This window comes from Choloepus didactylus, chromosome 8, assembly GCF_015220235.1.
Source record: "Choloepus didactylus isolate mChoDid1 chromosome 8, mChoDid1.pri, whole genome shotgun sequence".
Lineage (NCBI taxonomy): Eukaryota > Metazoa > Chordata > Mammalia > Pilosa > Megalonychidae > Choloepus > Choloepus didactylus.
In genome coordinates, this window is record NC_051314.1 from 65,012,843 (window position 1) to 65,038,610 (window position 25,768).

At 37.8% G+C, this 25,768-nt stretch overlaps 1 protein-coding gene and 1 pseudogene across 5 annotated transcripts in view; one reads left to right on the plus strand and one right to left on the minus strand.

The window, feature by feature from the left end:
* GRIP1 (glutamate receptor interacting protein 1) overlaps positions 1-25,768 on the plus strand; it is a 447,814-nt gene that overhangs the window by 72,933 nt on the left and 349,113 nt on the right. The window lies entirely within an intron of this gene.
* Positions 1,993-2,201, minus strand: LOC119541439 (annotated as a pseudogene).

The following is a 25,768-nucleotide window of genomic DNA, read 5'->3' on the forward strand; positions in this document are numbered from 1 at the left end:
CAGCTGTGAGAATTTGCCTCCTTCCACTTAAATGTGTAATAGAGGAAGGGTCCTCTACAATGATTTCACTCTTTCTGTAGCTGCAACTCTTGTAGTAACCCATTGGGAACTGATGCTTTTGAATAGAAGATTGATTATTGGCATTTTAATTTTACCATCATTACCTTTGGTTTTATTTCATAGTTAGCTTCTCTCCCCCTACCTTGATATCTCATCCTTTGGGGAGCTTGCACAATGTCCTAGACACTCCAGGATAGGATGCATTTTGGTCTTGGTATAGGTTATGTGTCTGACCACAAAAACACCTACATATCTCATGGAAATCATTTGCTAAACTTCATCCACGTAGAGCATGATGACTGTTCTATCTCACTGTTCTACCCGATATATGGATTTCTGTTAGGTCCCTGTCTCCTGATTCTAGTGGAGTCAGTCACACTTTGGTTTCTGAAAGGGTTCCTCCTTTCTGTTTGGGATTCATACTTCTCTTCACTGCCCCGCCAGCTCAGATACTAGCAGCCAGACGTAACCCTTCCACGTTTGGAGAGTCTACCACTAGCCAAGTGGTTCTCAGCATTCTTTTCTACCCAAGCATATTTGGGAATAGAAGAAATATGCCTGGGAGTAACCTACAGTGATAACCATTACGCAAAACTATTTATGATGAATATTTAATGAATGTCCATTTTGTGCCAGGTGATGTGCTCGGTTCTGGGGTTGATACTAGCAAATAAAATGTAGTTTCTGCATTCCAACTTTAGACAGATTCTTTTTTCCTTTCTCTTTTTCAAGACTGTCATCATTTTTACACTGGATTTTTGAAACCCTGAAAAGTAGACATCTCATTGGTCTATTTATTTGTGAAGTCCAGTCATGAAAGGCTGTGGCACTGTGGTGCATTGAAAAGTTTCTTTATTGCATAAACATTAATTATTCTGATGACAAAGAGATATATACTGCTCTTATTCCAGAATAAGTTTAATCCTTAAATTGACTATTTTACCTCACTTTTGCTAGTCATTAACTGCCTTGAGTCAACAAATACTTTTTTTTTAATGAAGTAAGCAGAAATTTTATTTCCAAACTCTTCGGAGATTATTAAACACACAGCATCCATTTAAAAAGTGTCCCAAATCAAACTGAAGGCACATCATCAAAATAAAACACTGTGACATTAAGAATTCTTTGAGATTATAATATTTTCACATTACTTTGTTTTTAACCATTTGAATGTAGATTACATTTTTAACATTTATTAAAGACATGAAATAATGTAGTATATTTGTTAAAGCACAATCCTAAAATAGAGGAACTTAAGAAGACAAAGATCAAATCTTCATACACAGGATGGGGCAACCTTGTACATAATACAACATTAATCATTCCCCCCAAAATTTGCTAGAAACAGCTCCCATGTATAGTGTTTAAAGATAAAACAGTCCTCTTGTTTAGAAAAATCAAGACATCATTTGATTAGTAAAGCCTATTCTTCCCCTCAATCTTATAGTTGGTTATCTTCATGTAGAAACTAAATTTATGATATAAGAACAAATTTTGTTACAGTATAAAAATCTTAGGAACAACAAATTACAAATATTCAATTTTTAAAAAACAAAAATGTTTTCCTTCCTAGAATGTAAACATCCAGTAAATAAAAGACACATGGTATTCCAGGTATAGAAACACTGGTAGTTCACTTATGAAAGAGATGTATTTTGGTATATTTGGTGGTAGGATTTGTGTTTAAGTATAAAGCACTTCACCGAAAGAACCAAGTCATTATTATTTAAAAGATCCACTCTTTCACCCAGTTTCCTTATTTGAGCAGAAACACATGAATTTCTATAGAATTTTTGCTATAGGACCAGGCCACAGGAAAGGTCTGAACTATCTAAAAGTTGTTTGACTAGAGAAAAGTTTTCTTGAAACATGGAGACAGTCGTTCATCACTTTGTACTTGAAGGCATTCCTCAATGAACTTCTTCCCAATCTTCAGAGTAAAGCGCAGGATCTGGGCTCCCGGAAGGGGTTGCTCCCGGCGGCACCCTGTCCAGCAGGCCATCCTTGCAGGCTTTCTTCTGCACCCAGTACTGTTGAAGCTCTGCAGCCGCCTAACAGACCTTGATCCTCTCCACGCCGGCCTCCAGCTTGAGCTGCTCCACCAGGAGCTGCAGAGCATTCACGCTGGCCCTGGAAGACATGGCCAGCAAATACTTTTAATTGTCAAAATATAGGTATTAAATTTGACTGGCATTTTCTCTATTTTTCATGTTTCATTTGCCCTTTTCTTCTCTCAGCTTGCAGTTTCATATTATCATCTGGGGATGTGCAGTCATTTCCTCAAATGTTATTTTCTCGTTTCCACTCTCTCTCTCACCTGTAGTAGGTTTACAATACAATCTGTTTGGTTGTTTCTGAGTAAAATGCCTGTGGTGTGATACACAAGAAATGGCCACAGATCCATCTTATCCAAGTAGTGCACATCTGTTTATCACCTCATTTTCAATTAACCTTTCTACAGGATGATCTCGGAAATGCTGTGGTTGCTTTTTCTTGGATTTCTGATTATCTTCCTGTAATAATATATTTTAGTCCCAGAGGTATTGGTGCTCTGGTCAGGATGCCCTTCTTGTTAGCATTGCTCCTTTGGGCAACTTTATGCCTGTTCCATGATGATTTTCATCAAAGTCTTCTGCCTGGTGCCAGCTTTTTACTTGGATTCTATTCTCTCTCTGTCTCCGTCTGTCTCTGTATGACTCTCTGTCTCTGTCTCTCTCTTCCTTTAACTTTTTCCTAAGAAAACTACTTTTTTAGTTGTTTGTAATAAATACCCCAACTTCTTTGAAAGAAAAGTTGAGTTGAGGAGGCTTCTAGTAAATATGCAAATGGAACAGGACAGTTAACATCAGAAAGATCTCATACCAGAAACTCTTTATGGAGTTGTCAGTAGTAAACCTCTGAAAATCTGGCAGCCCTTATAAATCAAAGGCAAGAGGTATGAATATAAAATAAAACAACAGCAAGGAAATAAACTAGGTACCATATAAAGCAGAGGAGAAAAGGTACAATGGTGTTTGATTTTACATTTCTATATTGTGGTGATCTGTTAACAGAAAATTGTTTTCTCTAGTATGAATTGTGTAAAGAATTAGTAGAAGGACTGGGAGACAATGAAGGAAAAGACTCCAAGCAGAGATAAGGGTGAGGAAAGAGCTAGCTGTTTTCTGAAGATAGGAAGCCATGATGTTCTAGAAACTTGGCGAGTGTTCACAGATTTGTGACTCTCTAGCCCTGAGCTTTCCAATATGGAAGCCACTAGCCACATGTGGCTATAGAGTGCTTGAAATGCAGCTAGTACAAATCGAGATGTTCTATAAATACATACCAAGATTCCAAGCCTTAGTACCAAAAATGTTATAATGTAAAACATCTTCTTAAAAATTTTTATTAAATTTGTATACATTTGATTACATGTTGAAATGAAAATATTTTGGATGTATTTGGCTAAATAAAATGTTATTAAAATTAATATTGATTTTGCTTGCTTTTCTTTTTTTATTTTTTAAATGTGATTCCAGAAAATTACTTAAAATTACAGATGTGCCTCACATTTTATTTTTATTAAACAGTGGTGTTGTAGCCCTCTACCATGATAGTATGACCATCTTGTGTTTCTGTGGCATTTTAACTTCCCCACAGTTAACTTTCTTGCATAATCAATTTCACTTTCTCCTTACATTCTCCCTGTGAATTTGTTATTTTTTTTAGGTAGTTGTTTTATCTGTTTTGGAAATTTTGTTTTTAAAATAGGAGGTGGTTATGAGTAAGGAGAATGGGCAGCATAATTGGAGAATTATTTTTATATTCAGGCACCGGAGACAATCCTCTGAAATAAAGGATTTTTAAGTACTTCTTAAGTAAAATCTCCTATCAAAGTTGCATTATTGATAGATACACTACACACAAAGTACTGGGAGGAGAAATTAAATCAGAATAATTCTCTTTTATTCCTATTAGTAAGAGTAGTTGTTGCATCTTCTTTGAAAAAGAGAACTGTGAACAATTGTAAAAGAAAGGGGAGTTGTTTTTCTGAGCATTATCCTTCAACACCAAGGCAAGCCCTTTTCTCGTAGATTCTCAAAGTCTCAGTCACATGGTACACTTTTTCTTAAATTGCATTTCTGTGCCAGTTTGAATGTATTATGTCCCCCCAAATGCCATTACCTTTGATGTAATCTTGTGTGGGCAGATGTATCAGTGTTGATTAGACTGTAACTCTTTGAGTGTTTCCATGGAGATGTGACCCACCCAACTGTGGGTGATGACTCTGATTGGATGGTTTCCATGGAGGTGTGGCCCTGTCCATTCAGCATGGACCTTGATTAGTTTACTAGAGCACTATATAAGCTCAGATAGAAAGAGTGAGCTTGCAACAGCCAAGAAAGACACTTTGAAGAATGCACAGGAGCTGAGAGAGATGCTGCAGCTTACAGAGACATTTTGGAGATGGCCTTTGAAGTCAGACTTTTGCTCTGGAGAAGCTAAGAGAGGACAAATGCCCCAAGAACAACTAAGAGTGACATTTTTGAGAAAATGCAGTCGAAAGAGGAATGTCCTGGGAGAAAGCCATTTTGAAACCAGAACTTGGAGCAGACGCCAGCCATGTGCCTTCCCAGCTAACAGAGGTTTTCCGGACGCCATTGGCCATCCTCCAGTGGAGACACCCGATTGTGGATGCATTACCTTGGGCACTTTATGGCCTTAAGACTGTAACTGTGTAACCAAATAAACCCCCTTTATAAAAGCTGGTCCATATCTGGTGTATTGCTTAAGGGCGGCATTAGCAAACTAGAACAATTTCTAACTTTAAAATTTTAATTTGCATACATTTAAAATGTATGTACCCATATCCTTGTTCTCAGTGCCTTTGGCTACTCTGAGAGAACAATATGAACCCTCCATTGAGGCTGAAAATGAGAGCTTTGGCTGGCTCCTAGCTCCATCGGTTCCTAGCTTTGTGATCTGAGACAAGTTACTTTATCTCTCCAAGCCTAATTTTCTTCAGATGTTACATGGAGATAATTTTAATAAATACTCATTGAATTGTTGTGAGGATTAAATAAGATAACACAACAACTGGCTCATAAGTGCTCAATAAATACTAACTAGTTACATAGATGTAACTTTGATCCTGAAAACGCAGTACCTTTCCATATCTTGGCCCTTTTTTCTTTTGATGGGATGGATCAACAGAAGGCTCCCTAATGAGTTAAATGCACTCTTGGCATTAAACCTCAGATTTCAATCCTTCTATACCCTGGGCAAGGTGCCAAAAATTATTGCTGGCCATGGTTCAGATTCTGGGAGAGAAGCTGGCATGACTACAGCGCTGACATCCGTCTAGTGAAGCCTGGAGGCTTTCACTGATGCTGACACTGACATTGGTATCACTATGCCTCATAGGCACTGACAGGGCTGGAAATGACCCAGTTAAACTCAGATGGCTGGAAGCCACTGAGGGAGACATGCCCTAGAATTAGCTCTTTCCCACTGTGGGATGGACATGGGGATAGGAAAGCCAGGCAGAAGACAAAATCAAAGATTGTGGCAACACATAGACTTATATTCTTCATTGGGAGGTCCAACTTACATGATATGGTCACAAGGACATCTGACTACCAGACCACACTCAGCCACTGGGCTTCTTGGTGCTGATGATGCTTGAGGGCCTACTCAATTCACATCAGAGGCATCTGTTAAAAGAGTCTGGACAAAATGACAGGTTTCAGTACTAACAGAGGAGAGTTGGCAAAGGTAAGATCACAGGCCTAGGTATCTTGGGCATGTTGCTGAGGTCAAGGCTCAAGAAAGGATTCCTTTACAAGAATTCATGTATTAGGAATATGGGACCTCAATAACAGAGGCCAGTTTTTAGGACCCAGCCACAGCAGACTTGTAGCATGGTTAGCTTCATGCTGTCTGTTCCTTAAAGAACAATACTAATCCAATCACGTTTCTTAAATCTCTCTTGTCTGAGTCCCAGAATCTGAAATGAGTTGAAGTTTGCAGCTGATGAAGAGGGCAGTAGGTAGAGAAATATTAAGTGTCCCACCCCCACCATGGGGAGGAGAACTAAGAGAAGTAGTCAAGTTGTGATGATCTTAATAGAGTGACAAATAATATTTATTAACAAGACTGTGGTGAATTCCAGTAAAGCCTTTAACTATTTTATGAGGCATGGAGCCAAGGATTCCTTAGTAGAAAGTAAAACCTCTTATGAGGTGCTTTGTACCTTAGCAGATAAGCAAATCAGTTGCAGCATCAGACTTCTGGCTCTGTTTACTCTTTGTGCAAATTGCTTTGCCTTTCTAAGTCTTTGTCTCCTAATCTGTAAAATGGAGGTGAATTATTGGGCCCACATCATAGAAGTTCTATGATGTTTAAATTAGATAACCAACCTAGAATACCTGGCATGTTTGTAACGATTTAGTAGATTTTAACAATTATTGTTAGGTATTTTCTAATCTTAGTTCTCATGTTGGCAGCAGTTACAGTAGACATTGTATTTGTTTGATGACTCTGATAATGTGATCCTTTTAGCTCAGAACTTTATCATGACCAAAGAAACTGTAGATTCAGTTTTGTAGTCACTGGAAAATGTACTGACTTCTAATCATGCCAATCTAAGAACAAATAGAACCAATGTTCCTGAGGAACCCCTTAACAAAATGAACAATAGAAGAACATTAAATGTGAAAAGCAAGAATTGGGAAGGGAGGGTGTTCTAGTTTGCTAATGCTGCTGGAATGCAAAACACCAGAAATGGACTGGCTTTACAAAAGGGGGTTTATTTGGTTACACAGTTACAGTCTTAAGGCCATAAAGTGTCCAAGGTAATGCATCAACAATCAGGTACCTTAACTGGAGGATGGCCAATGGCATCCGGAAAACCTCTGTTAGCAGGGAAGGCACGTGGCTGGCATCTGCTCCAAGTTCTGGTTTCAAAATGGCTTTCTCCCAGGATGTTCCTCTCTAGGCTTCAGCTCCTCAGAAATGTCACTCTTAGTTGCTCTTGGGGCGTTTGTTCTCTCTTAGCTTCTCCAGAGCAAAAGTCTGCTTTCAAAGGCTGTCTCTACAATGTCTCTGTTAGCTGAAGCTCCTCTCTCAGTTCCAGTGCATTCTTCAAAGTGTCCCTCTTGGCTGTAGCAGTTTGCTCCTTCTGTCTGAGCTTATGTAGTGCTCCAGTAATTTAATTCAGACCCACCCTGAATGGGTGGGGCAACACCTGCATGGAAATTATCCAATCAGAGTCATCACCCATAGTTGGGTGGGGTGCATCTCCACGGAAGCACTCAAAGAATCACAATCTAATCAAAATTGATAAGTCTGCCCACACAAGATTACATCAAAGATAATGGTGTTTGGGGGGACATAATACATTCAAACCGGCACAGAGTGTTTCTAGCAGGAGTGGAGGGGCAAAATGGGAAGGTAAGCTTTCACCCAAGCAACTTTCTTGTTATTGCGATAGGAGATTCATCAAGGGCACTTAGTAGTCACCTTTATTCTCCATACTTAATCTCTTACTCCTACCCGTTTCCATCCATCCTCATTGCTTGCACACTAGGGTAAGGCCCCATCACCTTTCAGCTGGACACCACCATGGCACTCTAGCTAGTCTCCTTGGGTTCACTCTTGCTCCTTCTGATCCATCCTCTCCAGTCACAGGAATCATCTTTCTCAAAACATACAACTGACTTTGCCTTCCCTTCCTGCTTACATCCTTCCATGGTTTTACTTTGCCCTTCGAGGAAAGAATAGAATCCTTACTGTAACTTACAAGGCCTTGCACATTCTGCCCTCTGCCTGCCTCAGCAGCTCGCCTTCTCCTCTGCTCCCCCTCAGCCATCTCTGTACTTCTTTCCAGTCCTCAAAGCACTGTGTTCCTCTCTGCTTTCTGACCTTCCAGCCAGGGCTTTCTTGGGCACCAACAATGGATTTCCCCCCAACCCCTTCCCTTTCCTAACTTTCTTCTTCCCAAGTGAAGCCTTCCTTGATTTCTTTGATCTGTGAGCTCCCACTGTTAGATGCTCTCTTTGCTCTCTGCCTCTCTCCTTTGTAGTATGTTATCACAACAGTGCTAAGTAAATCACCTGTTTAATCTCTCTTCTTTGCTAGAATTTAAACAACATGAATGCATAACATTGGTCTGCCTCACTGAATGGCCAAGATGCACCTGGCACTTGGTGGGTATGGTTAAATATTTGTGGAAAGAACGAATAAAAGAAAAGAGTAAAGAAATAGGACCAAGACAGAGCAAAGAGACGTGGCAATATTGTTAGCTTTTAAAAAGTAATCTCAAAGGGATAGTAGGTTAGAGAAAGAAGAAGAGGATGGTAGAAGTTATAGAAAGACTAGAGAGATAAGGAGTAATGATGAGATTTTATGAGGTGAGAATGTGTGTAAAAGAGAGAGACAAAAACTATCCTGGGATCACTAGAGGTGAAATAGAGAACACATTGCAGAAGCTAGAAAGAAAAAAATGCAGTCAGTCACAGTGAACTGCAACCTAAGCAAACAAACATCTTGTGCAGCTTAGGGTAATGACTTATTAACCTTTGTGTGCACGAGGGAAGGAATCTGACCCTTGTTTAGCTCCATGCTTTATTTAATCCACCAGGATGCACGCATGATTCTAGCCTACTCTTCAAACATCAGTCATCTTTGCAGCTGTACCTGAAAATCCCTGATGAATACTTGTCAGTCTGCATAGCCCAGCGAATGTTAGGATGTTAGTATTTTAACACAGTTTAAAACAAAATAATAAAAAAAAATAAAAAGCTTGCAAAACAAGTGAATGTCAAAGCAAGCACTGATGCATATTCAGTTTGAAGCCTCCTCTTCCCGAAAATGCCATAGTGGATCTTGTCTAATTTAGATACATCTTTATGGGACCAATGTATCTACCTAGCAAATCTTTTTCCCAGTATCTCTTTAAAATTTTCATGTTACTTTTTTTCTCTGGGTTTTTTAGCAGCAAGTAAGTATCAACTCAAATATTTAGAATATATGTTCACCTTCTCTGTCCTTTTCCTGGGTGCCACATCACATATTTGTCTCAAGGTTCCTCTTCTTGTTCAACTGTGTAGCATCCTAAGGGCCATCGTTCTTTACCAGTAAGGGGGGAGTGGAGGGGAGAGCTTGTAGTTGCAGTTTAATGCTGAAGCGTATTTCCCATGGAATGGATTCATGCTGAAATTGGTAAGAAATGGGATTATGAAAAGATTTGTCTTAGTAATGTCAGCTTTTGTATCTGGAAGTCCCATCAGCTGTGACTGATTGCCTCTCTCTTCCTGGAGCACTCCTTATTCAGCCTGTTTTTTCAGGCAACTTCTTGATGGGCTCTTTCCCCTGACATCTTACTTTTCTCCTCCCTGCCACCTTTGTTCTCAGGTTTTCTCCTCTCTTGTCACTTCTATTCCTTTTTTTTTTTTTTTTTTGGTGCTGCCACTTAAACTTTTTATCCTCCTATCAGGTCTGATCAACTTTTTCCTTTTGTCATAAAGGTGTCCTAGAATAACTCCAGGCAATATGGAGCAAGTCAGAAATTTATGTCCAGACTGCAGGCTTGTTATCCTGCCAGGCTCCCCTGCCACCATCACCACCGGGCTACGGAGGGTTTTTATTATTGACTTTGTAGTCTCTTTTAGTGACTTTGCTTCTATAACTTTCTTTTACTCCAGGATTCTTCTTTCTCCTTCCCACTCTTTTTGCTATGCTTAGGAAAGTTCTTCTTATCATTGCAACATTATGAACCTATAATCTTTAATTTCTGTATGAATATCTTAAAATCTATTTATCTTTCTTTTGTAAACCCATGCAAGTCTATTATGAGAATTACTATTCCATAGATTCACACACAATACAGACGAAATCATGCTCCTTTCAATCGCGTTGGGAAGTACACAGACTCCACTTTTACTGTCCATCGTGGTTATGAGGTCAAGTATTTGAATCTTTGCCCCAGTTTCACATCTGTGAAATGGGAATAATTAAAGTACCTACCTCACAGAATTGTCATTAGTGTTAATTAGTTCAAATATGTAAAAATGTTATCAAAAGGCCTGTTACACAGTTAATGCTCAATAAGTGTTCATTATATTAATTTTACTGATTATTATAATACTTGAAACTTGCAGCCTTTAACATATTATCAGTCTTATTAAGAGATTTCACTATTCTTTAAGCCTCAATTCTCTCTAGTGATAATCCTTTCTAATAACAAATCCCCTAATATTGTCTGTTCACTGTGTTTTATCACTCTCTTTACATCGTACATAGAACTTATTTAATAGATGGATGGACTTTCAGTTCTGAAGTCATTTTCTTCTTGCATGATCTAACTTAACTTATCCTTTCTTTAAATCTCTTATCTATTTTGTTTCTCACAAACCATTCCATCAAAGATCTGTGTATCAAAAAATTTAATACTTCTATATCATGACTCGGATTTGCCTCTTTAAAGTACAGTTCAGGGAGGTGATTTTAATTTTTAAGCACTAGTCATTTTGAGCCTTTGTTACCATAGAAACCACATCTCTCATCCTGAAACATGACAGCAGTGATCACCCCTGACAGTTCACAGACCTTAATTTGAGACAATCAGAAGCAAAGCAATTTGAAGGGCTGTTCGTTTAGAATTTTCTCTCACGATTTCAAGGAAGCACATTGCAAGCTGTCTTCCAATTTGTCAGAAGCAAGAAAAGACATGTAGATGGAGAGCCAAATGCCAAGTTCCAGCCCAAGGTATCAGTCCCAAACACATTTTTATTATTCTCTGGAAAATAAGGTTGTAAAAAGTAATTGCTGACACAACCTTAATGACAGCACTTTAAGTATGCTGCTGTAATTAAAATAGGAGTTTTATTATACTAGACCTCTGAGAGCCTAGCATCTATACCATTCAGATCTCAGGATTTACAAAGCAAGCAACTTTCATTCCTGCTGCTTTTGCTGTGTGGCCCACATATTTCATTGTGCCTCTCCCATTTGCAGCTCCTGTAGAAAACCACCTCTCTCCAGGCAAAGAGAAATCAGCATCTGTGTTTAGAATGATACCCTGTGGTGATGGTGCTATGGCTGTCAGCACACTTACCTCTGACATGTCACAAAAGGTGCTACTCTCTCTCATTTTCCTCAGAATAAAACTTTTACATATTGTGCAGTGAAGTTAAAATCTTACTAGACATTTTGCTTAAAATTTGAAGGGATGTTTCCTATTTCAGTGGGATGACATATCCATTTTATTCCTGCTTTACTGATATATTGGTTAGGAATTGTGTACAGTTGCGCTAGTTATAAAGACTCAAAGGGCAGTGGCTTAAAAACTAGTTGTTTTCTTTTCTCTGATGAGAATTTTAGAGGTTGGGGTCCACACTGCTCTAGTGATGCCACAGTCTCCAGTGGGACCCAGGAGCCTTCCATTTTTCCTTCTTGGCCATCATTATCATGTGGTTGTTGCCTGGGGACCCAGGACAGCTACCAGAGCTTCAGCCATTTTGTCCACGTCCCAGGGAGGAAGCAGGAGAAGGGAAATGGTCACATCCCAGCTAAGCCCTATTTCTAAGGAGCTTCCCCCAACAGACCCATCCAAAAATTTCTTCAAATATCTTATTAGCTGGAACTTAGTCACATGGAAAATATGGTTTACCAGGTGAGTATCTTGACATCCTCTTCACAAAATCAGTCCTCTGCATTAAGAAGGAGAGAGGTATATTGGTTCAGCAATTTAGCAGTCGTTTCCAAAACTAACAATGCATAAAAACAAGTATAAACAGTAGATTTCCCTCTTGCCCCATTGTGTTTTTATCTATATTTATGACCTAATTATTTTCTTGTCTACCATAATATCTTACACAAAGTGCTCAATCAATGTTTGTTCAGGCAGACAAATTTTGAACTAACAAGTAGTCATTTTCCCCATCATATTCATTTGGAATTACAGTGTTTAAATAATGCAGATATTTTGTAAACGGCCATTAGCAGGTCTAATTGGACAATGTACTTACTCAACACTGAACTTTCCTATCCAAAATGGTGCACAAATGATCTTATGCAGTTATAGTACCTTCATCTTACAGTCCCTAAAACTGAATTTAAGACATGTAAAACTCAAAGTGGCTAAAGGCATTTTTATTACATGAATAATTTCACATCTCTTCTGAGTCCATTGTTTTATAATACTACCTTAACAATAGTCCAAAAATGTTTCTCACTTGTAATCTTTTTAAATGATAATTACAACAAAGACCTCTTTTCTTTTTATATTCTACTTCATTGAATTTTGTTTTAATCTATAAAGTCTATTCTTTTCTTGTTCGGCAATCCAATGATTCTCCTTCAAGTAATGATATCCACCACAAAGAAAATCTTATATGAGTTCCTAAGGGAAAAAAAAATGTGCATAGAAAACTACATGGGCTTTTTATGGCCCCAAAACTACAAGACTGGGTTCCCCGTGTTATTTAACCAATTAGGATAAAATCAATTTAATTTTAACATTAATAATAAGAGTTTCTACATTTACTTATTTGTCTTTTCTTCCTAAGAATACAGAATATTCATTTTTTAAAAATTTTAGTTTTATTTAGATATATTTACATACCATACAATCATCCAAAGTGTACAATCAATTGTTCACAGTACCATCATATAGTTGTGCATTCATCGCCCCAATCTATTTTTTGAACATTTTCCTTATACCAGAAAAAGTGAAAATAAGAATAAAAAAATAAAAGTCAAAAAGAACACCCAACTCATTCCTCCCCCACCCTATTTTTCATTTAGTTTTTGTCCCCGTTTTTCTACTCATCCATCCATACACTGGATAGAGGGAGTGCAATCCACAAGGCTTTCACAATCACATAGTCACCCCTTGTAAACTACATTGTTATACAATCGTCTTCAAGAGACCAGGCTACTGGGTTGCAGTTTGATAGTTTCGGGTATTTACTTCTAGCTATTCCAATGCATTAAAACCTAAGAAAAGTTATCTATATAGTGCATAAGAAGAATATTCTGTTTTGATATAATAGCATTAAATTTTCAGTGACAGGTATGACAATGGCACATGGAGAAAGATAAGTTATGTACAAATTTTTTGCAAATTTGGAATGAGAAACCGTTTCCCTGCAGACCAGCACAGTGCCGTGCCCTGGCACCTTTCCCCATGCAGAGTGGGCAAGGAAAATACCACATCAAAGACAGGTCTTTTCTTTGTAAATGACCCTGCTGGCATCTGATTCTTGGGCAGTATCCACTTAGGCTTTGGGCCTTGTTGTTAAGAAGAAGCACATTTTAGGTTAATAATTGCCTCTTCTTTAGATAATCTGCTTTAGGAAAGGAATGAGTACTTCACTTTTAAAAAAATGAGCTTTTTTGTTAAAGATAATTATAACTTGTAAACTCAGGAGATCACTCTTGATCTTTATGCTGGTAAGATAAATTGTAAATATGATCTTAAGAAATAAATAATGCATTTTCCAACCATTGTTCCTGCTCTTAGAATGTTTCAGTAAACTGTAAATACAGTTTGAATATTGAGACATTTGTAAGTATAGCTATTTATGAAATAAGTTGACGTATTCTAAAACCACTAATAGCAGTTAGTGATAGATGATATTTTAAAATAGAAATTCAAAGTAGTGGAATTTTGTATGATGGGAAAATGTTTGTGATTTTCAAACATTTCAAACAAAACCAAAACAAAGGAATAAGAAAAAACAAAGGTTATTTGCTTTTATATTAATGTATTGTTCATATGTTTTATTTTTCAAGTTATTTTTGGATAATTCTCTTTTTCCAAAAGGAATCCTAATTGGTGGGATTTTCATTGGGGTGTCGAAGTGGAGAGAAATAATTTAGGCGGCTTGGAGAAGACCAGTCGGGGAGAGGGCCTGCTTCTCCTACGAGAGTGGCTGGCACAGGGCCAGCCCTCGGCGGCTGCCACTTTGACACATGTCCCTTACATTTCTGCTGGCAGAAATGTTTTCTGAGCTCTCCAGGGTTTTTCTTGTAGCAGCAGATGGTGTTGTGGTAGATTCACGGTGGCTGTGTCTTCATTTAACTGTCCATTACAAATGGGCCTAGAAAATGAACTACTGTCTTAAGAAACGGTTCTGTTGTGCTGAGCACCAAGTGGTCATTAAACTAAGTCAGTGAGGCTGCCTGCTGTTAGCAGTGCCTCAGGAGTCCCTTTTGGACACCAGATGACTGATTAAACCCCCTGACTGAAGCAAGAAAAGGTTGTTTTTTAAGGGAAACAGAGCTGAAAGGATGACTAACTTTTCACTGAAAAGTTCTATGTTTACATGACATGTGATGTTGGGCAAGAAAGAAATAAGGAGCTTTGGTGCAGCGGACTTCTTTGTGCCTTAGTTACCTAACACACGCAGCCTAATGCTCGGTGTGGCTCAGCACCTCTGAGCCCTTCTGCCCCAGGCTCTGAGAGGAGGTCCTGGCTAGTGGTCTGCCACTATGAATGACACTGGCACACGTTTGCTCCTCATTCATGGAAATATAGAGGCAGTTTGCTAAGAAGCATGCTGAGGTGTGGAGAGAAATGACTGCCAGCACCCTGTTCAGATGTGTCAGAATCTTCTGTGGGAGACCCAGAAGAGGATTTCCAAAAAGTCATTTCCAACTTAACAGAGCTACATACAGACCTTCTTCTCTGGCTACACAAGTGTGAACTCCCCGAGTCTCCTTAACGTAACTGTGCACTAACTCAAGCTCCCGGGCTATTATTTCAACCTGGAAGAATGTAGGGGTGTTATGGAATGAAGTCGTGATGCTGATGCTTTCCTATCCCATCGTTTCTGCAAAACACCATTTCTATGGTTTGTTTTATTTTCTAACCTGTCTTTTTCTACCACTTTGCTACTTAATCTATAACATACTGACCTAATGAAGGAAACGCTCATTTCACTAATCAGATGTGTACTTTCAGAAGGACACAAATTAGTGACTGTGCTTCAATTCTTTGTACTGAAGTTATCTCAAGACAATTTCTAGTTATGTATTTCTTTTACCTTTTCTCAGTATGAAGCATCTCAGATCGTTTCACATAGAAACCTTGCTATTGTGTTGCTTTTAGTTCCTTGGAAAACTCCATGGTGAAGCAGAACTCTTTAACTTAGTTGCATTCTTCAAAAAGAAAATGAGAAACTCTAATTTGATGGAGGGTTCCCATGTGTAGAAATTCAACTGTTTGTGTTCCTTCATTTGCTTTTTTTCCCCCAAAAGATGTTTACTGAAAGCTGCCCCAGATCGGGCCCAGTGCGTGTTGCTCCAGAAGCTTGGTTTAGGGTGAGTGAACGCCTGAGGACAAATGAATCCACTTGATGCAGGGTTTTCTGGATATTTTTTCTTTGTTGATTTGATTAATGTGCTTCAATACCATGAAATATCAAAAATAGCTTTGACAAAATAAAAAATATTATAGGGATAGGCAATCTTGCTGGAAATACTCCTGCATTCATCTTCAGGAGATGTGACTGGGGTTAGAATTCCTTTTCTTCCCATTTTAGCTGTTTGATCTTGGTCCTATCATTTACCTTCTCACCTGTAAAATGGGAAGTTTTGATCACATATTATTTTATAACTTTGTTAGTAAAGAATATTAAAGCTGAAAAGATAAACTATTTCTGTATTATCTTTATCCTAAAGTTTCTTTTCCATGAACTAGAAAGATTAGAGATATCTTACAGAAACCACAAATATAATACCCTAACTTGATAAAACTAGAAAATTCAACACCTTACAATGCCTGAAAATTAATCTGTGTGTTGATATATGGCAAAAATATATCACCTTCTGTATATAATTATTAGATTCATGCCTGGGTTATGATTTTAACGCTGCTCCTAACTTTTTATATGATATTGGACAAAATACTTTATATTCATGGGCCTGTGTTCTTATGAGCAAATGACTAAACTAAATTAGAAGACCTCTAAGATTCCTTCTGCTCTTCACATTCTGATCATCTATAAATTGTACCTAAGTCTGAACCTCCCAATTTTTTAATTCTAGCATCACTGTCCCTCGGCATTTTCAAAGCATTAATTTTTACATGAATGCAATGACCTCTTCAGGGAATAAGGCCTCATGGCAAAGTATTCAGTGTAACTCTACTTATGTGGAATTTGGTTACTCGAGGTTGATAATTTATTATTTGTTAAGTAGCATATTCTTCAGTGCTTTGGGGTAAAGGGTAATTGGAAAAGCTGGATTATAAAATACTCTGAGTCCTCCTTTGAAACAATCATGGTGAGTTGGATTGGATTGTGGCAATGTCTCAGGGCTTTGCAATAAGTTCCGAGGAGTCAAATCATAGAATCATAAAAAGCATTATTTGGGTCTTACATGTTATGTTCTCCCAGCTCCCATTCAATACATAAATACAACATCTCTCACAAGTTTCTTTGAATACCTCTTGGCAGTAAGGCAGGAGCTCACATCTTCCCAACAGAATTCATTCTTTGGTTGGATGGATCTAATTGCCAGAAAGTTCCTTTATACATTGTGTAAAATATTCCTCCATATAATTTCATCCAATTTATTTTTTTGGCTTCTAAAGCACCACAGAGTAACACTTATCCGTATTTTACGTTACAGTTTTCAAGCCTTCAATTTGGGATATTCTGACTCCCCTTCTATTATTGTTAGCCCTCAAAATGTTTTGTTTTGTTTCATGCCTTTTTGTGGTTACCATACATCCCTGCTGGGACAGTACCAGTTTATGCCTGCTTTCCCAGTATTAATAGCACCTATTTCACTCTCAAAATTTTCCTAAATTGACAATAAATTATATAGTAACTTCATGCCACTATAATAGTATCTTCCAAAGTTTGTTCTATAGACTTCTAGCTATTGGGGGTGCTCTATGAGAAAAGAAAAGTTAAAAAAAAAAAAAAAGAAAAGAAAAAGAAAGAAAGGAAAAAAAAAGAAAAGGAAAAGAAAAATATTTAGGGGATATTTGTGTGTGAAACCCCCCTTCCTGTAGATTCATAAGGAACATTAGTAAGAATTTCTGCAGGACAGAAATTGCTTTATTTTGTTTACCCCACTGTTTCCCAAACTTATTCAATCATGGAAATAATGCTTGTTTCAAGATATTCCAAGAAATACAATTTGGAAACCTCTCCTTTCAAAAAATAACCTAAGAGAATTTTAATTTTAGTTGAAATTATTATTATTTTTTTTATATAGTAAAAGATTTACTTAAATAGTTACCAGTCTGGCTATCAGTTTACTAAATGTAAAATGAGAGAAAGTGGGTTCTGAGGCTCAACAAGTTGGAAAACCTTTGGCAATCATCTTATTTTCCCAGTGTTGGTAACTCACGTGGTCAGGATCAATGGGGCATTAGGTGTGGTATAATCATTTGACATTAATGAAGAAAATAACTGCAGCCCAGGAAGATTGATCAGCCATTGTGTGAATCATAGCTGGAAGAATCTACAGTTGGAAACTAGTCAGGGGATTTGAAGAAAATTGAAGAGCAATCAACAAAGTTTAATGCCAGAGACAGAGCTCCATGAGAACCGTGTTATGATTTGATCAGTGCTCCTATCTCCAGGAAACAAGGTATACCCATCTACCAGTTGTTCTACACTTTGTCTACACAAGATAACTACTGATGCATTATCTTCTAATCCAAGAATATCTGTGTTAACCAAAACACGAAGATGGGGAAAAAGACTTCCTCTAGAATATCAAGATTTAAAATCAATAGCTTTAAATACTGCCAACTTAATTTTGTTTGTCAGTTGGAAACATTGGATTTAAATACACTATCATTTATAATTCAAGTTAAGACCAACACCATTACTGTTCAGTGTAACTGCTGTACTTTCATAGGCAGCCATGGAGAGTCAATTAAAAAAATGATCTGCTGAAGATTAAATTCTTAATTCTCTTTCAACTGCTGCAATATAAATCACTTTGGCAATACATTTCTTGGATTTTCAAAGTGACAGATAAGCTCAGTTATCATTTTTAACTGCTGAGTTTTCTGGCATGATGCTTGTCATTGCAACTGTGTTTATACTCTTTCCAAAATCGAGGTCATGTCATATGCATACATTTTCTGAATTGAAGAAACAGACACCTTCCTGGGCCATGTAGTAACTTTTTTTTTATGATGGGCAAAAATGCCAGCCCGCTCTAAATGACTAAACATATTTTGAGGTTAAAAAGCGCTATTAAAAAAAAAAAGCTGTCTTGAAGGGAAGGTTTTTATGTAAACTTGGCACATAGACTTTTGCTTATGCAGTTGGTTTGTACATGCTGCCCTCTGTCTACAACATTCAAGAAAATTAATTTTCTGTCTTAAGTTTTCTGGTGATAAGAATAGGCTGTTATGAAATGTTTATGGTCTTAGCTAACTGATCTTTTCTTTCTAGGTAACAGAGATTGTTTATAAGAAGGGAGGGGTGGGAGGAGTAGAAGGGAGACCAATTAAAATAGCTGAGATCAGAACAATGAGGATGAGCCCAAGTTTCCTGTTGGAAAGTTGGAGATCTTAGAGTTTATGAGGATGTCAAAAAGATAAAAGTGTTTCTAGCTCCTTTTGAAGCAAGTGAAATTTAAACCTCCTACCTCTCATCTCCTTTTGCTTCTCTTTTCTTCCTCTCTTAAAGGCCCTTTACCTGGGGTTTCATTCCCAGTTAAGCCGCAGTTAATAAGGTAACGATTCACAAACTCTACCAGTAGAAGTCATGAGGGGTGAGGAACACATGTTAAAATTCTAGATTTTAATTCAGTGTGTCTGGGGCTCAACTGTGTTCTTAACACCTGCCTCCACTTTGAGACACACCTTCCTAAGTGGTATTAGACCTAAAACAATGTTTCTCAATGTCGCTGATTATTAGAGCCCTCCAGGAAGCTTTAAACATGCAGATTCCCAGGCTTCTCTTCTGGAGCCACTGATTTACCAGGTCTGAGTTAGGCCTGGACAACTGTAGAATCCAGGAGATTCTAATGAATGGCCAAATCAGGGAACCAGTAATCTAAAGATCTGAATCCTAATCAGAAATCCTGTTCCCTCAAATCAGTTAAGCTCCACTAAGAAAAAAAAATACAAATTAAATGCATTCATACTAAGTGGGGAAGTATAAGTTAAATTTATCTGACTTTTTGTGCTTCTCAAAATAGTTTCACTTAATCACATTTGACCCTTGCAGCAGGAGGGATTATTGTCATCCTCATTTTTAGATAAGGAAACTGACCTCAGAAAAGTGAAGGATACTTAATTTTTCATGAGAGACTGGCTGGGCCTGACTGAGTGTTCCTCTGTGGGAAGATCCTCTTAAATTATTCTAGATTGTCACAGTTTCTTTCCTTCTTAAGCCTCTAGATCTAAAATGTCTTCATCAAAGCTCCCACTGCAAACTCAGTGAGGTCTGGAGAGAAGGGGAGAGAGAAGACTAGAGGTGGGGTTAGGGAGGTGACAGCAATTTGTGTGTCTTGAATAAGCTATTGATGACACTGCCTATTCCCATTATTACAAGTTTCAAATTTTTTCACATTTTCTGTCACAGCTCTGAGCAGGACCGGTCTTAGGCATAGGTGAGGCACGCAACCATTCATTCATTCAACCTGCGTTTGCTGAATATCTTCCTTTTGCCAAGCATTCCACTTGACACAGAGACAACAAAGATGAAATGAAGTGCTTCTGCCTTCCAGGTATTAAATCTAGAGGAGAGTCAGATACGCACAAACAAACAAAAAAATCAAACTACTATTAGATGGTTGCTGTGGTAGAATAATGCATAAATTTAGATTGGGCAGATGCAGATACAGTAGGGTTTTGTGGGTCCAGTAAGTGAGGATAGGAGTCCAGGGACATTGGCCAGCACGAGCACTGCCTCGGGAGACATGGGAACATGTGGCAAATTCCAGAAAGCACAAGTATAGCAATAGTGTCGGAGGGGCCAGGGCCAAATATAAAGGTGGCCTAGAGGGCAGATCACGAAGACCCTGTGTACCTTGCTGAAGAGTTCAGATTTTACATCCTTGGTCATAGAAAACCAAGCTGGGAAATTAGAAATATCACTAACCATAGCTGAGGAGGGAGGAGGACAGGCGAGCTAGAGGCTTGCAGTAGAGCAGCAGAAGTGGACATAGGAAAGGGGAAGGTGACATCAGAGATGTTTATAAAGTACAGTTTACAAGACCTTGACTAGACGGATGGATGCATGCATGGATGGATGGTTTGGACTGGATGGATGGTGGGGGAGGAACTAGGCTGACTCCCCATTTTCTGGATTCATAGGAACACCATTCACCAAGAGTACAGAAGGGGTAACACCCTGAAGAAGTCATCTTAACAAATGATCATCAAATAAGACTTAATGGCATGCAGGTTTCTTATAGTGTACTCAATAAGGTATTGTTTATTTTAAACTGTGCTTGAAACAGTGTGAAATGCACTGTTTATTTAATGATTATCTTTTGATAGTTTGAAAATTATGAGAGGAGTAAACATTGTGTATTGATATTTGAAAAGGTTATTTCGTATATTTACAGACGAAATTATCTGATGTATTTATTTTGGATATAATCTGGCACAAACTTTTATAACAGAATAGAAAATAAAAGATGTAGAGGCCACATTTGGCAATCAAATTGACAGTTAAGACAGTTCATATTCTTTACTGATCTTCTGCCTTATATATTTCTCTTAGTTTTTATAGTCTCTTATGTTCATAGTATTTCAGAGATAAATTATTTTCAAAGAAATATAATGTGAGCAGAAAAATTTTACTTCCAATATTTCATATCCTTAATATATAAAATTCTTGAGTTATGAATTGTATTCTAGCTTCATTTTATTAAAAAATGTCCTCATTAGGTTTAAGTCAGACAAAACTGATCTGATGGGTGGATTTAGAAAGTGAAACAAAGATCATTTTTCACATTAGTTTAAAATACCAAGTTCTGAAATTAGAAATTACAACTGAAGACAACCTGTATGAAAGTTTAAAATAATAAAATTCTACGCCTTGTCAAAACAATCCTGCAATGTGGGGAATTTTACTATGTTGGTTCATTGAATTGGTAAATTTAAATTAAAATTTTTTACCCTTTCCTGTCTCTACAGAAATTCTGCCTAAGGAAATTCCCAATTTCCTCTGTCAGGGAGCTTTTAAAATTTTTTGTTTACAATTTATTAAATGTTTCCTGATCATCCACTGCATACAGGACACAGAGGTGAACAGGACACAGAGGTGAACAGAGCCCAGTTTCTGTTAACAGAACCCCTAGACCAGTAAGGGAAGTAGATGTGTCAACCAATAAATTATATAACAGTTTGGTAAGTTTGTCCTTGATGGAAATAGGGACATGGTAAACAAAGAGTCAGAAAAGGAAGAGATCACCTCTTTGGGGGCAAGAGTGGGCAGGGAAGTTTTCTGGAGGAGGAAGCATCTGAGTTGAATTGTGAAGGATGAATAAGGAGGGTGACAGTGAGTGGGAAGATATTTCAGACAAGCAGTGCACATCAGGCAACCTTACTGAGAGGGGGACATGTCAGAGATGAGTTTGCAATTTCAGGTCCCCACTGCCAGATTCTGATTCATTTGTTCTAAGGGAGAATTCAAGACTACATTTTTAACAAGCACTTCAGATGACTTTTGGGCACTGATGAAACAAAGGAAGAAAACCCAAATGAGAACAAAGAGTATTTATTCAGTGCTTGCTATAGCGGAGGAATCAGCAACCATCATTTGCATTTGGCAGAGTCTCAAAGGTAAGCAGAAGAGGGGATAAAAGAGAAGACTTCACGTATGATCTGACTGGAAGTTGTTGGCATGGGGAGGCTGGAGATGGGCTATCTAGAAGTAGGGCGACCTAAGTGATTGGTTAGGGAGCGTATTTGGCTTTCTCTGGTTGGTCCTAAGTTGGAAATGAGCAGGGTTGGGGTGGTGGGGGAGAGCAAAAATTAGGAAAGCTGTCAGTTATTCATTAAGTCCTAGCTATTTTGGGTCGATTGTCCAGGGATTGTAGTTCAGCTGCCGAGGATGTTTACTGTAGATAGTGGCCAGCTTCCTGGACCACTGATGCAAGGAGTGGGTCACAAGTTTCTGGTCCGCTAACTGCTGATAGTAGGTCACAGTCTCCTGGTTATTGTCCATTTGTACATTCAGTTTCTCAGCACATTAAAGTCTAGATTAGTGCAGTCATTTTTAAACTTTAAATTCCTTAAAAATAGAGATTGTTTTATATATCACTGTATCCTCAATACCTAGCAGACTACCTAGCACATGGTAGGTGATCAGTAAATGTATGTTGAGAAATGAGACCACTTGCTAGACAAATTAATTTCTTAGATATTTTCTGCTTTGACTCTGAATTGGTGACATTCACTACCACCCCATTGCAGTTTGAGAAAGTAGAAGAGTTGACTATCATAAAAACAAAAGTGAGGGAAGAAAATTTTTGGTAAAGGTTATTTTAGGGAAAGGAAAAGTAATCTGATTTATTTTCCATCTTTTCTACTTCAAAAGTTCAAAATAAAGTTAGGAAAAAGGGTGCAAAAAATACTTTGAACTCTTTAAATATTCAATTTCATTCACCATGCTTCAGCCACTGTTTATTTTGGACTCAATAGTCTGCTGATATAGTTCTATAGGATATAGAGATAAAAATGACACAGCCCTGCCCTCAATGAGCTCACAACCTAGAGGTGAAGACAAACAAGCAAACCACAATTACTCTACAGGGTAATAAGTGCTAGGGCTGCAGAATAAATTCTAAACACCAGGCTTTCCATACATCATTTTTTAAATTCAATTTTATTGAGATATATTTACAAACCATGTGGTCATCCACAGTGTACAATCAAATGTTCACAGTACCGTTATATATTTGTGCATTCATCACCACAATCAATTTTTGAAGATTTTTATTACCACATACAAAAATAAGAATACAAATTAAAGTAAAAAAAGAACTTTACTTTACCCATACCCCCCATCCCTCCCTATTCATTTACTTTTTGTCTCATTTTTTTCTACTCATCTGTCCATACACTGGATAAAGGGAGTGGGAGCCACAAGATGTTCACAATCACACAGTTACACAGTGTAAACTATACAGTTATACAGTACTCTTCAAGAATCAAGGCTACTGGGTTGCAGTTCAACAGTTTCAGGTATTTCCTTCTAGCTATTCCAATACACTAAAAACTAAAAAGGGAGATATATATATATATATAGATAGATATAGATATAGATATAGATATAGATATAGATATATAGATATAGATATATAGATATATATATATATATAATGCATGAGAATAACCTCCAGAATGGCCTCTTGACTCTATTTGAAATGTCTCAGTCACTGAAAATTTATTTTGTTTCATTTCTCTTCCCCCTTTTGTTCCAAGAAGGCTTTTTCAGTCTCACAATGCCAGGGCCAAGCTCATCCCCACAAGTCATGTCCCATGTTGCCAGGGACATTTACACCCCTGGGAGTCATGTTCCACCTAGGAGGGAGAGCAGTGAGTTTACCTGCAGATTTGGCTTAGAGACGGAGGCCACATCTGAGCAACAAAAGAGGTTCTCTGGGGGTGATACTTAGGCACAATTTTAAGTAGGCTTAGCCTTTGTTTGCAGTAATAAACTTCGTAATGGCAAGCCCCAAGATCGAGGACTTGACCTTCTAAATTGGTAGTCCCCATGCTTGTGAGAATATCAGTAATAACTCAGGTGGGGAAGTTTAATATTTTCACATTTTCCCCCAGTCCCTCAAGGGGGCTTTACAAATACATTTTTATTCTCTGCCCAAATTACTCTGGGATGTATCATTGCTTCACACTAACCTGTACTAACCAAGCAGATTTCACTCCCTATTCAAAGTTCCATGTAATTACGATGTTTGAATAAACTGACCATACATGTTAAATTATATAGTGTGCTACAAAAAATATAGATTTTGCACCTAATAAACATCTCTTCCTCTGGTCTCATACAGAAGTAGAAGTTTTGAAACACTGTCAATATCGCCCTTTACCCTTTAGCCTGATTTACCTTAGTCCTAACCAAGTCCATTTCATTTATATCTCTAATTGAAGTCTGATCTCCTTTTCAGATTCTTTAACATTTGCTGTATGGGGTATTGCTGACATTCTTAGCTGCCGGATTCTGGCTCTGAGTCTAAGGTGTCACACAGATACCCAAAGTTCCAGGGACTGACCAGGTTATACACAAAGAGCTCAGCATCTCAGAATTTAGAAATAGCATTACAACTCAGGAATAGACTTAACTGCTGTAAGAGCTTACAATCTATGAATCTTTACGATAAGCCTTCCACTGATAACCTGTGCTCTCAGATTCAATTCTGAGTTTGCATGTTAGAGTTAACTCATATTACTGAGGGACTATAATGTTTGTCTTTTCATTTCTGGCTTATTTCATTCAACATACTGTCCTCAATGTCCATTCACCTTGTTGCGTACCTCATAACTTCATTCCTTTCTTTGGCAGCTCAATATTCCATTGTATGTATACACCACAGTTGGCCATTCCTTTCATCAGTCTTTGTACCCTTAGGCCACCTCCATCCACTGCAAATCGTGAATAATGCCACTGTGCAAATGTCCATTCGTTTCCCTCTTTTCAGTTCTTCCAATTCCACAGACACACACACAAATTGTGTTCCTAAACACTATCAATTAACAATCCAAAAAAGAAATTAAGAAAACAATTCCATTTATAATAGTATTTAAAAGAATAAAATATCTAGGAATAAATTTAACCAAATTTAACCAAAGAGAAACGCAAATGAAAACCACAATGAGATAACCACTTCACATCTGTAAGGATGGCTATTATTTACAAAAATGGAAAATAACAAATTTTGGAGGGGATATAGAGAAATTGGAACTTTAGTGCAATGTTGGTGGGGATGTAAAATGAGTCAGACATTGTGGAAAACCGTATGATGGTTCCTAAAAATACAGAATTACCATATGCCCCAGCAATCCCACTTCTAGTTTAAGCACCCAAAGAGAGTGAAGACAGGGTCACAAACAGATATTTGTACACTAGTTTTTATAGCAGCATTATTCACAATAGCCAAAAGCTGGAAACAACCCAAGTGTCCCTCAGCAAATGAGTGGGTAAACAAAATGTGGTTCATACACACAATGGAATATTATTTGGCCATAAGGAAAAATGAAGTTATGAAACATGCTGCAACATGGTAGAACCTTGAAAACATGCTCAGTGAAATAAGTAAGGCACATAAGGACAAAAATTGCATGATATCACTTGTAAGACATGACTAGAAATAGCAAATTTGCTGAACTAGAAAGCAGATAAAATGTTACCGGCGTGCAGAGAGGTGAGGGGTGGTGGGGGTGGGGGGAGTTGGAAGGAAGGGAGTGAAGGAGGGAGGGAAGGAGAGACGGAGAGGGTATAGTCAGATGCATTTTAAATTGTACAATAATCTGAACATTGCAAATGCATTGTACATATTTCTTTTACATTGGTGTTTAGGCTCCATTTCCTTAGGTCACAAAACTTCCCATTGATTGATTAGTGCCAAGTATTAAGGATAAATAGTAAGCTCTCTAGGCATGGTCTATGTTCTAGTGAAGCTTAAAATCCCCAGGAAGGAGTTAAAAAAAAAAGAAAGAAAAAAAAGTGTTTCACTCCAGGTCACATAGTAGCAAGGGGTGAAAACTTAATTTGAA